The sequence below is a fragment of the Pogoniulus pusillus genome, chromosome 13 (assembly GCF_015220805.1).
Source record: "Pogoniulus pusillus isolate bPogPus1 chromosome 13, bPogPus1.pri, whole genome shotgun sequence".
Taxonomy (NCBI): Eukaryota; Metazoa; Chordata; class Aves; order Piciformes; family Lybiidae; genus Pogoniulus; species Pogoniulus pusillus.
In genome coordinates this window covers 7,826,301-7,840,578 of record NC_087276.1, presented here as the reverse complement: position 1 = coordinate 7,840,578, position 14,278 = coordinate 7,826,301, and the positions used below count along the sequence as shown (strand labels likewise).

At 49.7% G+C, this 14,278-nt stretch overlaps 1 long non-coding RNA gene across 1 annotated transcript in view; it reads left to right on the top strand.

Moving 5' to 3' along the window:
- Positions 1 to 9,134: 9,134 nt before the first annotated feature.
- The window catches only part of LOC135180295 (uncharacterized), a 34,278-nt gene continuing 29,134 nt past the window's right edge, over positions 9,135 to 14,278 (top strand). Inside the window, exon 1 of the long non-coding RNA XR_010304373.1 lies at positions 9,135 to 9,177. This is a non-coding gene — a long non-coding RNA (uncharacterized LOC135180295). The remainder of the gene's footprint in view (positions 9,178 to 14,278) is intronic.

Sequence of the window (14,278 nt, the reverse complement as noted above, 5' to 3'; positions counted from 1 at the left end):
AGAACTTTTCAGGCATCACCTTCCTTAAAAGACCTCATTTTGGAGGTCCTGCGAGTGCTGTCTGCGGTAAAACCTGCTGAAGCTTCTGTAGCAACAGCCCCTGAGCAGATAGAGGGAAATGCAGGCACAGCTGCTTGGAGATGCTCCTCCCAGCCTGGGGTCTGTGCCCCTGAGGACAAGCTGTGGCCGCCTAGCTCGAGCTGTGACCCCTCTGACAGACAGATTCTTGTCACCCTCCCACCCTCTGGGGGTCAGCCCTCTTCCAGCCTGATTACAGGCCCGGCTGAAAACGCAGACGCCTTGTGGTTTCCGTGTGAGTCAGAGGAATTTGGTGGCTCTCTGGGCTGGAGTGGGTAGCTGGCAGTGTCAGCCTCCTCGCCTCAAGGAAGGAGATCTGCAGTCATGTACTTGTGGAGGGAATTCGGATGTGTCTTGAGCAGGCTCAGGGGGAGTAAGTAAGAGTTCTAAAGTGTTGTTTTGAAGGTTTTTCTTGGGTTTGGGGAAAAGAGGTTGTGGAGAGGCTGGGCTTTGTGGGACCCCTGGTATGGGGGGGATCAGCTCCCCGGGGCATGGGCTTGGTGTCTGCCATGCTTCCTCTCCTGGCCCCGAGGTGGGTAGCCCCACTCAGCTTTCCCAGGGAGCACAGAGACCTGCCAGACTCCCTCCCCTCCACTGGCAGGAGCTCTTGCCATGCTGGGTTCGCAGGAAGAGATGGGTTTTAATGAAGCAGACTGCTACAGCTGGGGCACGCAGGCATTGGCTCAGGTAGGTGAACCGTTCCTTGTGGCTGTAAAACCAGCACAGGACCTCAGCTCTGCCTGCAAGCAGTATCTCGCACCACTGCACACAGAAGCAGCCACTCTGGTACACAGCGTTGCCCAGGACGTCAAGTAACACCCTGGAAGTGAGGGGAAGCCTGAGTTGCAGCCATAAAGCACCTCAGAGAGGAAGTGCCACTGCTTTTTCTTTGTTGTGCTGTGTTTGTGGAGAACATGGTGCTGTGCCAGGGCAGAGACCCGCAGCTTGGTGCCTCCATGGACAGATACTGCCATCAGATGTGTCCTCTGCTACCTGGTCTCCTACACGAAGTGCCCAGCCAGCCATAAATCTGGGTGCCAAGTGTTCACAGGGCTGAGCTGGGGCCTGGAGCTCTTCTGCATAGTTTGCCCAGGCACAACTGCATTTGAGCCACAGTGTTTGCAGCATCTTCCAGCTCTTGCAGAGAGCAGTGACTCTGCAGCACTCAGCATCTGCCTTCCTGTCTTGCTCATCATCCTGCTGTAAGCATCCCCCCCAGGCCTAGATCCCGGCAGGGAATGGACATCTTGGTCTCACCTGGCTCTCCTGAGCTCCATGCTCAGACGTGCATCCCCTTCACCAAAGTTTCTCTGCCCTCCGAGACTGATACCAGCCTTCAAAAATGTTGATAGTGTCCCTTAGTAGTACTTAAAGAGCCTTGCAGCAGCAGCAGCTATATACTCCAGTAGCTGTCTTTTGTATAAGACACCATTGTTTTATTTTGTTTGCACTAAAAACAGCTTGGGAAGCTGTCAGTGAATAGCTGTGGAGATCCATCACCAGGAAGGATGAAATGTCTCAGGGTGAACCTTCACAGTGGGCACCACATTGTCCTGCCTGAGAGCCTGGCAATCTCAGCACCACCTCTCCAGCTTCCTTAATGTCAACATAACCCTGGCCCAACAGCAGTCCTCTCACTATTCTTACTTATCAGTCTATTTACACTGTCTCTAAGCAAGCTTGTTATGTATTGGGGTAAAATTTGCTCTCCAGAAAGGCTGAAGTCTGAATGGGGTCAGAAGGAATATGAGTGCCCATTTTCTGACACTCCCCAGAGCAAAGGCTGCCAGTGCTGTTAGCAGTCACTGCAGTGTGACAGGAAGACAATTGCTGCGGGAGAACCGTTTCTCCCGGGCTTAATGCTTCACCAGCACATGCCAGTGTCAGTACTCCCCAAGGGACTGCAGACAGGTGGCCTCATGAAAAATGCTGTTCCCTGCTTGAGCGTGGCAGCAACGCTGGCAAAGCCACAGAGAGCTTTTCCCCGGCTCTGGGTGTCTCAGAAAACACTCTGGGAGGGAACAGGGCTGCTCTGTTTGTGGAGGGCTAACACTTTGGACGTGGCACTTGGTGCCATGGTCTAGCCTTGGGCTCTGTGGTAAAGGGTTGGACTTGATGATCTGTGAGGTCTCTTCCAACCTTGGTGATACTGTGATACTGTGATTGTTGCCTGCTACTCTGCAATGGAAATGCTTGCTTGACTGAGGGGTTTTGCTGTTGAGCTTTTTCCCTGCAGCCACAGCTGTCCCATGCAGAATCAGGTGAGAAGTTCAGCACATTCACTCATCTTCAGGTGTTCAGGAATCTCCTAGATTATCTGTGGTTCCTCACAGAAGGGATCAAAGGTGGTCTTCATGGACAAAGCCCCTCAAGCCCTCCCCTAATGGCAGCACTGGCTGCACCACAGCCCCTGTGCTGGGGGCAACAGATGAGTGGGCTGGGGATGCTTCCTTCCGTGCTTGAGGCTGTGTGGCAGCCAGTGCTGCAGCAGCTGGTGCAGCACACACAACACAAGCTGGCATGGGCTGTGGAGTAATCAGCCTGTAATGGAAATGCTGCTTGCAGAGCTCCCTCTGCCCCTCAGCAGCACTCTGAGAACTCCAGTGCCTTACAATTTATGGTTTGTATGACCTTACAGGTGATTACTGATCACAGCAAGCACAACTAAATGTGTGATGATACACAGAGCAACTTACACCAGGCCTGCAAGCTGCTAAGATTCTCCTCCTCAGCAAAGGCTTGCACATTTGATTTGTTGACTGACTTTGTGGAGGGGTGGTTTGTGATAAAAAAATAACTTTCTTTCCTCCAAAATTTAAAGTGCCTGGTAAAAAATTGGTGTTCATTTGTTATTTACTGCCACAAATATTTATGTGAGAGTTGTAATCACTGAGTGATTTGCCATTGGAATGGGCTGCCCAGGGAGGTGGTGGAGGCACTGTCCCTGGAGGTGTTCAAGAACAGTCTGGATAAGGCACTTAGTGCCATGGTCTAGTTGACTGGCCAGGGCTGGGTGCTAGGTTGGACTGGATGATCTTGGAGGTCTCTTCCAACATGGTTGATTCTGTGATTCTATGATTCTACTACTTCCAACATGCCTTAAACCTTAATTGCCTGAACTGTTCTGTTAGCCATGAGATAATGCAGTGACCTTCTTATTGCCTCAACAATCAATTTATCACAGAGCAGCGTGTGACACCTGCTGCCTCCTCCTTCAGTCTGAGCAAAGGCCATCAGCTGGCTGTGCCACACTCCTGCCAGGCTCCAGGAGGCAAGGCTCACACAGCCAAGCTGGAGTGTTAGTGGAGATGGAGGTGAGGAAACCAGGAAGAGGAGTGGCTGTGGGGACCAGGAAGGCTGGTAATTACACAGGAGAGACATAAACATGAAGAGCTAAGCCAGCATGAAACCATCCAGCAAGTGGAAAAGTGCCCATGGGCTGTTTTCCAGGGTTTTCCTGGCAAAGTGCCATTGGGGTGGGTAGGAAGCAGAGGTGCTGCTGTCCCTCAGTGCCTGGTCAGCTGAGGGCTGTGTGTAAACCCTTCTCAGCCCGTTGCAAAGATGCTCTTGCTCACCTGAACCGCTGGCGTGAGCAGGTGCTCACATGGCCCCTGCAACAACTCAGTCTTGGGGTTCCCTTGGTAACATCAAAGCCATAGGAAGGAGGAATTGCCCTCTGGCACACTCCAGAAGGCAGCACACTGTAAAATTCATTACCCTCAAACCAGTTTTAGTCCTCCTATAAAATAGATTTTGTGCCTAATCTTGGTAACTCAGTTTCTCCTTGCCACCAGCCTGGCAGTGTGTTTCACTGCTGAGGAGTAATGAGAAGAGCCTCGCTGTGGTGGTGAAAGCAGCCCTGCTTGGCAGCCACCTTCTTGGATATCCTTGTGGAGACATATTTCCCCCATCAGGCCATTTGGAGCTTCCTTAACCTAAATTCACCAACACTTGTTTTGCAATTCATCACACATCAGGTGAGATGCTGCCCTGCTGGCTTTGTAGCTCGGTAGATGTGCCCCAGATATGACAGGGGACACATCTACCTGGGGTCCAGCACAGCCCAGAGGTACACACAGGGCTTGCACCCATCAGCAAAGCCTTCAGCCTGCAGTCAGAGACTCACTGGCCTGTATGACCTCCAGAACGAGCTATGAGGGCTCTGTTAGACTAGGACAGGGGGCGTTTCACCTCATGGGCACCTACACCCCATTCAAATCCATTTCAAGCAGTCTGCAGAGAGGAGCATCTCACTGTGCTGGTTTGAGACTGACTGAAATGTTTTACTGGGAGAACTTAAATCCTTCACTGTGAGAAGAAAGACAAAAACCAACAGTAACCTATATCACTCATTCTTCTGCTGTGAAATGCACCCAGCCAAAATACAGATAAGAGGATCACTTCACACGCACACGCTGCTCAGCTCTCACTTCGGGCTGTGCCTTCCTCCTGGTGGTCTGCTTTCTGTGGCTGACTCTGCCTTTAGCTCTCTAATCCACCTAACCTCTTGTTCTTCTAACCTCCTTGTCATCTCTTTTTGGCATCTCACCTCAGATCTCCAGATCTATCATGTGAGATATACGTGGGTTGATCTGGTTATTTCTGAAGGGAGGGAATGGGATGGCGTTCAATAGCTCCAAGTGCAGGGTGCTGCACTTTGGCCACAACAACCCCATGCAGAGATACAGGCTGGGGTCGGAGTGGCTGGAGAGCAGCCAGACAGAGAGGGATCTGGGGGTACTGATTGATACCCGCCTGAACGTGAGCCAGCAGTGTGCCCAGGTGGCCAAGAGAGCCAGTGGCATCCTGGCCTGCATCAGGAATGGTGTGGTCAGCAGGAGCAGGGAGGTCATTCTGCCCCTGTACTCTGCACTGGTTAGACCTCACCTTGAGTACTGTGTTCAGTTCTGGGCCCCCCAGTTTAGGAGGGACATTGAGATGCTTGAGCGTGTCCAGAGAAGGGCGACGAGGCTGGGGAGAGGCCTTGAGCACAGCCCTACGAGGAGAGGCTGAGGGAGCTGGGATTGGTTAGCCTGGAGAAGAGGAGGCTCAGGGGTGACCTTATTGCTGTCTACAACTACCTGAGGGGTGGTTGTGGCCAGGAGGAGGTTGCTCTCTTCTCTCAGGTGGCCAGCACCAGAACGAGAGGACACAGCCTCAGGCTGCGCCAGGGGAGATTTAGGCTGGAGGTGAGGAGAAAGTTCTTCACTGAGAGAGTCATTGGACACTGGAATGGGCTGCCCGGGGAGGTGGTGGAGTCGCCGTCCCTGGGGCTGTTCAAGGCAAGGTTGGACGTGGCACTTGGTGCCATGGTCTAGCCTTGAGCTCTGTGGTAAAGGGTTGGACTTGATGATCTGTGAGGTCTCTTCCAACCTTGGTGATACTGTGATACTGTGAATGAGGGAAGGGGAAGGAGGTCTGGGTCCGGAGCCCTCCTGGAGACTCTGCTTGTTTCTGGGAGGAGTACTGTGTTTCTGTGTTACTTTTAATTCACATATAACTGTATATATCTGTGTATACATGTTTGTATATTGTGCTAAGCTGTAAATATAGCTTCATTCTTTAACTTCCAGCTGCCTGAGCCTAGTCTGGGTGATTTCTCTTAAGTGTAGGGGTGCAGGTAACTCCCAAACCATCAGGCTCACCATGCCACCTGGCTCTGCTGGCCCCGTGTACAGAATACCAAACAATTTTCATTTCTTCACTAAAGGAAGGCAGCAGAAACTTTACTGCTTATGGTGAGCCCTTGCTGAGCAAGGACAGACAAGTTTGTCTGCATTGTGTCAGGCTGGTGGAGCTAAACAAGAAAGCCAACCCTGGGGAGAGGCCGCATGCAGAACCAGCAAAACTGCTGCATGCCCTGAGCTGCTGGGCAGAGCCTGCCTGTGCTCCCCATGCCCTGTGCCGGCTCGGGGCCATTCAGCCTGCCCAGCCTCGGGGCCCCACTGCTGCCTCTCAGGCTCCTCTTGCTCGCTTTGCTCACTGTCCCCTCCCCTGAGATGGACCCAACCACAGATTACTATTCGATCCTTGTTCCAGAATGAGTCACCGGGACGAAGGAGATGGGCAAGAGGCAAGAGGATAATTGTCTTGTGATGGTGATTCAGCCTGGGCTGGGTGGTGACAGCAGAGCTATTGTTTCTCCCCATCAGCCGATGACAAAAGCCTTCCTGCCTTGCTTCTGACACTGCATTGTAGAAGACGAAATGCGAGCGAAGTGATGTGTAAAAGAGTCATGAGAGAAGTGCCTGCTCCAGGGAGCGGCCTCGGCTTCTCAGTCTAGCCTGGATGCCAGGGCAGCTCTCTGATTCCCAGGCATGCTGTTGCTGTGCTGCCAGCCCCAGGAGCAGCTCTGTGCCCACGAGGGAGGGGAGGCAGCTCAGTGCATGCAGATTGAGGACCAATAGAGTTGTGGCAGCCTGTGAGAGCCACACCAGCCACTCAAGCAGACTGCACCAGCAAATTCCTGCGGCTGTGTGCCAGCCAGCACCACCTCAACCAAACCGTCTGTGAGGAACGCGGCACAACCATGCACTGGGAAGATGATCCGGGGCTTGAACATCTTCCCAGCAAGGGATACTTCAGTAGGTTAGGACAGTGCTACGAACTGCAAATGACACAGAGGGAATACTACGGAAGTCTGTTAAATCCTGAGTGCTGGGACAGACAGGGAAAGGTTATCCATTGCCTCCTCTCCTATGAGGTTTGGAGGCAGCAGGTGAAACTATTGGAAGGCTGCTCACAGCAACAAATGAGGAGATGCTCGTTTACAAGATTCCTAGCTAAGCTTTGAAACTCTTTGCTGTGTGACACAGAGGCTACTGAAATTTCACAAGGTTTTACAGACTGATTCTTTGGATTCGTGGAAGAAAACACGTGGTGGTCACCAGTTCAGACACAATCCCACTATGAAGTGCCAGCAGTCGTGGGGAGGACATTCGGAAGTCACACTTGCAAGCTCCCCTGGGCACCTGCTTTTCTCTTGGCATGCACTGGGGCAGTGCATCACTGGCCTGGCCCACAGTGGCCATTACCATGTCCCTTTGCTCAACACACATGTGAAGTTTGTAAGTTCTTGCATAAATTGTATGTAGACTTTTGACAAACTGGGTGGGGCTCTGTGCAGCCTGGTTTAGTTGAGGATGTCCCTGCTGACTGCAGGTAGGGTTAAACTGGATGATTTTTGGATGTCCCTTCCAGCCCAGACCATTCTATGATTCTGTGCAATGCTGCCTGATGAGTTACTACTCCAAAATGGCAACATCAACACGAAGCTGAAGTGGGAAATCTGAAATCAGCATTTACTGGCTTTAGCCTTTTCTTCTCCTGGTTCCTTACATTTTACCTATTCTGCATTTGCATTTTAGATGAAGTCCTAGGGGCTGTGCGTGAGAGTAGTGCATGACTGATAGCAGCTTCAGGATATTCAGGCAGCAGTAATAAATGCAATATTGACAGTGAATATTCACAGGGATAGATCAGCTTGGAGGATTAAAAGACATATCCTAGAGGAGCAGATATAATGAAAATGGGGTCAATCAAGTGAATGAAGCAGGAAAGGTGTAGCTTTACTGGCCCTTTAGAGTCATTACCTCCGAGTCTCAGTTCATAATTAGTTGCAGCAGATAACAGTTATTAGGAGTGGTTACAGATCCCTGGGCTCTTTGAAGTCCCGAACAATAGACCACAGAAGGTGCTACAGGACCTTCTTTATCTCCTTAATCTACACCATCCCTGGGTTATGCAAACTACTGGTGCCTGTTTCCAACATTCCAACAGCAGCATTCCCAATCGCCTTTAGAAGCAGCTGCCCTTGCAATAGCTTTGAGGAGCAGGTTTCATTTGGGCAGAATAAAAAAACATTGTTACCTGATCCTATCAAAATAACATCAAGAAAGGCAGGCCCTATGTCTGCCTGGGCAGAGAGGGGTGCTGAGCTGCTTTGGGCAGTGAGCTGCTTTGCTCACTCCCCTCCAGGCCATCTGGTTGAACCCAGTGACAACAGCACCCTAAAATCCAGCTGGGGTTTGCCTTGGTTGTGGCTTTGTGTAAGCATAAATAAAGCACGAGGCTCATCTTCAAGTCCAGCAGGCACAGTGAGATACAGAGGGCACAGAAGGCCACCACTTATCTCTCAATTAAACCTGCAATCTAATAATAAACCCTGCAAATTAAAAGCAACACAGCTCTTTAATTCAAGTGTGCTTTCCTTAATTGTTAGGGATCTACAAGGAGATTCCTCCTGTATATAACAAGAGGCACAGATACACTGTAATTTGTCCATAAGGCAAAACCACCATTTAACTGTTCACCCTGTGGTTCTGCACCAATTCCATACCATCAAGATGTTAGAACATAGCAGCCCTCTTTTTGCATGCCACATGGGTACAGCAGATGTTGTGCCAGTTTGCCCACTGCCAGCTGATTTAATCTGCTTTGTCTAGGACTTTGCAGTACCAGCAATAAGCAACTCAGGCTGAGCACAAGGGGTTTATGCTTTCCATGTGCAGAAATCACAGGAAGGACACAGCTCTCCCTCCATACCCAACACCTGGCAGGTGTTGCTCAGGACTTTCGATGCTGTATTTGCACAACACCCTTGTTACGCTCTGGGAGCCTAGGGGAGTGCCTTTGTGGGTGAGGAGACTGCTTTGGTCTCCTTGCAGGTGTTCTCTGAATTAGCCAGCTCTGAATGTGAAGGCAAAAACACCCTCTCCTTGGGTCACAGAAACTAGGTCATGAGGAGATTCATAGATCCTCAAACTTGATCACTTATTATCTCAAGCAATTAGATGATGTAATCTCTTTCATAAGCAGCAGGGCTTGCACTGCACTACTCCTGTATGGAAGCTCCTGCAGACACCCCCGTTCTGATGGACAGAATCCTTGTCTAGCAAAAAATGAAAGTATCACAGCCTGAGTTTTAATTGTGGCCAGATGATCTCTATTTGTTCCTGTGGCAACACCAGCCCACACTGCTCCTCTCACTCCCAGCTGCTCAGGTGCCTGGTAGTATATAAACACTTCTGCTCTCACCTTCCATTTTGTAAGTGAGAGCATGGTGGGAGCTCAACTCTGGATCAACAGTTTGCTCTTTGGGTGAGTAAATGATGGGGTCACAGCAGCACGATGCAGTGAGGTGAATATGGTGTGAGAGAAGGCTCTGTAATGGGTGGAGGTGGAACTGCCCCATCTGTGTTTAATGGAAATGTGGCTGGAGGTTTCTGACTCATAAAACTGTGCTTTGCTGTAATCAAAGCAAGGTTGCCCTTTGAACAACATAACTACAGAGCTTCTGTGTGACTGAAACAGTTATAGACCTTGATGTTCCATTTATTGCCTCTTTTTGTTTCCTGGGGGTTGATAGAGGGCACCTCACTCGAGTCTTGCTTTCTACTTCAGCAGGTTTTGGTATGTCTGGAGATGCTGTGGGAAATTCTGAAAGGAAGGTCTCCAGGAACTCTCTTCCCTGCTCTGTCTCAGGCTGAATTTGGCTCTGTGTTGCAATGTGGGTGTTAACTGCTTGATAGAGTTGCTTTGGTTTGAAGAGACCTTTAGGCTCATCACGTCCAACCATTATCCCTACACTGCTACATCACCACTAGGGCATTTTCCAGGGATGGTGACTTCACCACTTGCCTGGGCAGCCTGTCCCAGTGCTTGACAACCCTTGCAGTGAAGAATTGTTTTCTAATCTCTAACCTAAATCTTCCCTGGCACAATTTAAGCCATAGGACAAGAGGACACAGCTTCAATACGTGAGAGACAAGACAGACCCTTAGCCACTCCTTTATAAGACTTATTCTCCAGATGCCTCACCATTTTTCTTTTTTGCCCTAATTTGGACATGCTCCAGCACCTCCTTGTCCTTTTTGGAATGAGAAACCTTCACCAGGGTTTCCCAAATTCTGCCGTGGCCCTGGAGATGCCCATTGTCAGGAAAGGGTTGCCTCTCTGGAGGTGATCCCATAGATCTGCAGTGCAGCTGTGGTGGCAAAGCCCCTGTCTCCCAGAAAGCAAAGCCCAGGCTGTACATTTCCTTCACCACTGAGCAGCAGCACCTGTGTTAAGTGCCTGTCTCAGTAGTAAGCAAAGCTGGAATTTGTGGGCCAAGATGTATTGCAGTACCAGGAGTCTTCCTTGCCTGTGTCTCTTCCACACCAAGCTGAACCAGCTGAGTCCCATCTTACTCTGCTCAGGCCTGCAGTGCCCCTGTGCCTCCCTTGGTGTTCCCTCACTGGGAGCTGCTGATGTGACTGCTCTGCTCACTTCCTGCTGGGGAGCAGGAGTCCAAGAGGACTTCTTCACAGAGAGAGTGATTTCCCATTGGAATGGGCTGCCCAGAGAGGTGGTGGAGGCACCGTCCCTGGAGGTCTTCAAGAAAAGCCTGGATGAGGCACTTAGTGCCATGGTCTGGTTGACTGGATAGGGCTGGGTGCTAGGTTGGACTGGGTGATCTTGGAGGTCTCTTCCAATCTGGTTGATTCTATGAAAACAGGGCTCCCATCCCAGGCCATCTAGCCCCAAACTTTGAAAGCTTCAGGATAAAACAACTAAATGTTGGAAACCATTCATCCACTACAGCCCTGAGGTTCAAGCTTGGATCTGCCTGTATTCAGTCTGCAAAACCATTCTCCCATAGCCATCTGACACACGAGTTCATTTCCAGCAGAGGCTGGAAATCCTTGTTGTCAGGCTGGTGGTTCAATATGCTTGTTTTTTAGCTCTCCAAGAGGATTGGTGCTTGGCCTGGCCTAGCATGATGAACTTGAACATTTTCCTTTTGCCTCCAGTGTGGTTATTTCCATACTTAACTGTTCATTCCCAGCAGCCTTTCCCTTTTCCTATGGCAACCATTGTTATCCTATAGGAAAGTAAAACTGCTTCCTCCTTTTGGGCCTGGAGGACCTCCAGATCTGCCTCAGCATCACTTCTCCTGCTGTATGCACAGACCCAAATCCTGGTGTTAATTAACTGCTGCTTCAAGCCTGATGCTGCCCAGTGCCTCACTTTTTTCACCTGGCCCTGGGCTGTGCAACTACTCAGGGCTCCCTCATCCATGAACTGGAAGTGGCTGTGTGGATTTTTCTTGTGCTACCAGCAAGTCTGTTTTCCTCTCTCTGTGGCTCAGTTTTCATTGGACTGTGGAGCTCTGAGTTTCTTGGCTGAGGCTTGCAGTGCTGATGTGGTCTGCAGCTGCCAGGAGTTCTGCTGTGCAAGAGGTTTCCTCACATCTGTGTTGCTCTGACTTTTCCCTGAGGTGGTTGCTTTGCCAGCAGCCTGAGAAAGCTCTTACTTGTCCTGGAAAGTAGGGCATGGCAGGATATTGGTGCTCCTGCTCTGTGCTGGAACTAGTGTAGGGCCTGGGTCCCTGTGAATTGGCTGAACACGGGCAGGTTTACTGAAAGATGTCTGGGCTGTGATATGGTTTGTTTTTGGGCAGCCCCCCTGAACTGGGGCAAGATCTCACCCCTTTGGCAGTCCACACTGATTTATTTGGGACAATTCATGAGGCAGGAATTGTAAAATATGCAGTTGATTTTATTTCCAGAAAGCCCTGCCCGTAACTAGATACAAATTAGTTAACTTTGGGTTCTAATTTGGTAGGGAAAGTCCCCACAAGGATGCTTATGGGCAATTCATTCATTTAGGAGAATCAGAAGAATTGGAGAAGGTTTGGCCACAAAATGGCTTTGCCATTTACAAATAGGTAGCCTGAAGCCCTAGGGAAAGTCTGTACTACTTGCTGCAGTGGAGTAGAAATGCCAGGACAGTCCCTGGCTCCTTTGTGGCAGTGTTGGAACTTCTTGGCTGTTGAAAGCCTTCTAGACCTTCCCAGGCTTCTGGGAAAGAGGCAGATGATCTCTGAGCTGATCCTGGTTCCTCTTGGCACAGAGGTGCAGGAAGCATCTCTTGCACATGTGCAGAGAGCACGGTGTCAGTGGCACTTCTCACCCCATAGTGAGGCACTTAAATGCCTTTTCCTGGGAAACTTGAGGCACTTAAGTTTCTGGGTAGTTCAAGTCCAAAATATCAGGGCTAAGCTGGTCTGAAGCACAAGGCAGAGCAGAACACGCTGTCCCAGAGCAGAGAGGCAGAAGCAGCTCAACTGCTTGCAACTTAACTCAATCTATATTACTTGCCTGAGTGTAATGACTCCTTCAGCCACAGAGATTCACCAATCAAAATGGCATTTGCAAAACTGACCGTGTTAGGTGATACCAGGGCTTGCTCACCCTTATTTGGGCAAGGCACCCACAAGTACCTAAACACCTGTGGGTACCTGTTTTTCACTTTGGGAGGGGACATAATGGCCCAAGCTTTTGTTTTTCTCCGGCCCTTGCTCCCCCCATCAGCAGAAGGGTGGGACAAGCCTATTAGCCTTCCAGGACACACACTAATTAGTCTTCCATTTTTTAAACTCTCTTCATCAAGATCTCTAGGTCACCTCTTTGATTTTTTTTCCTTACTGTGTAGGCTTGTGCTTCAGTTTCTGATGAATGGTGTAAAGTCTGGCTCACAAGAGATGATGTGGAGCATGCTAGGCTGATGGCAAACGTGCTGGAGGGCAGAACTGGTATTGAAAATAATGACAAGTGGAAGAAATGTGCCCATGCATAGCCCACACTTTTGCAATAGACTCGTGGAAACAGAAGCTTCACTGAAATTTTATTGCCATCCAAAGCATTTTCATCTTTGCTTCTGTACTTCTGGATTGCTGTTCTGCAGGCCAGAGAACCTGTGCCTGATGACAACACAACAGCTACCTGGGAGGTACATTCAGTAGGAGGCCTATTGTGTAACCACTGAGGGATGACACAAATGATACCTTTGGCACAGCTTTTGGTAATGCTCTTTTTGCTGCTCTGGTGAGGATCCCTGTGTCTCCTGCTGCAGTTCTGGCATGGCAACAGCTCTAACTCCTTCAAATGCCCTTTTTATGTCTGGGTTGTCCATTACCTTCCAGCCCAATTCATTTGTTTCTGACCTCTGCTTCTGTTTCACACCCTCCTGTTTTAATCCTGCTCTGAGATGGCAAGCCAAGCACTTGGAACCAGTGGCTAGGATGTGCTCTGGAAATAACATTTCTCTTTCAAATGTTCAGTAATTCTCATCTCTTCAGTTGTGCCTCAAACTGGCTGATCTTAGTCCAGTTGTGAGAGCACAGTCTTCCTGTGCTAGTTTGAGCTGAGCTGGGATATTCTGGTGAGAGGAATTACATGCTAGGCTGTGAAAAGGAAACAATGGTGCTGTCTACTTCACTTACAGGCTTGCTGAGATGTATAAAAACAAGAACACAAACGTAGATAACAGAGTTGGGCTCTGGCTGCCTGCCCTTCTCTGCCTGACCTGCTGTCTGTATAACTAATCCTTATGATTTCTAACCCCCCTGGCTGATTCTCCAAACTCTGAACATAAGGCAAACTCTGGGATAAGGTAGAGGGGTGGTTGGGAGCCCCTCCTGGGGACTCTGGTTACTGGAAGGGCTGTTGTGTTTCTGTATTACTTTTTACCTTGTCTGTTTCTGTGTATAGCTGTATAGATTGTAAATACTTGCTTGTATATTGTGCTAAGCTGTAAATATAAAGCTTCATTCTTAATTTCCAGCTCAGATGGGTGACTTTCTTAAGTGTGTGTGTGGGGCAGGTAACACCCAAACCATCACACTTCACTATATTGACTGCTGACAGTGAGCAACCTTCCCACTGAAACCATTGGTGTCTGTATCCTCTGTGCTATGAAATTTAAGAATGCAGTGTGGAAACTGCAATGGCATCAGGTGATGGTGTACCAAGTATGCCCATGAGTTCCTTGGCATGCTTGCTGGCACTGTCACAACCAGAAAACAGGATAGTGGCTGCCCTGTGCTTGTGGGGTGCCTAAGGACAAGTGGCACAAGTTGTATGCCTTAGATTGTCTTTATCTGCTCCCATTTGAGGGCTCACAGTCTAAGACTGAGTTTTGTGTGCCCTTTATTGCTTACCCTCTTTCAGAGTGTCACTTCTGCTGACCCCCAGTGAGTGGACTCCTGGCAGGCCCTTTTTTTGGCAGGAAAATTTATCATGGTTTAGGCTTAGTAAAGGATTTTGTGGCAGGGTCTGCGGGTGTTGAACCCACAGAAGGCTGCTAACTCTGCAGTGAGTGGAAGTGAGGGCTGTCTGGCAAGGCTGATGTTGGTGTTAGAGGCAACCCGAGCTTG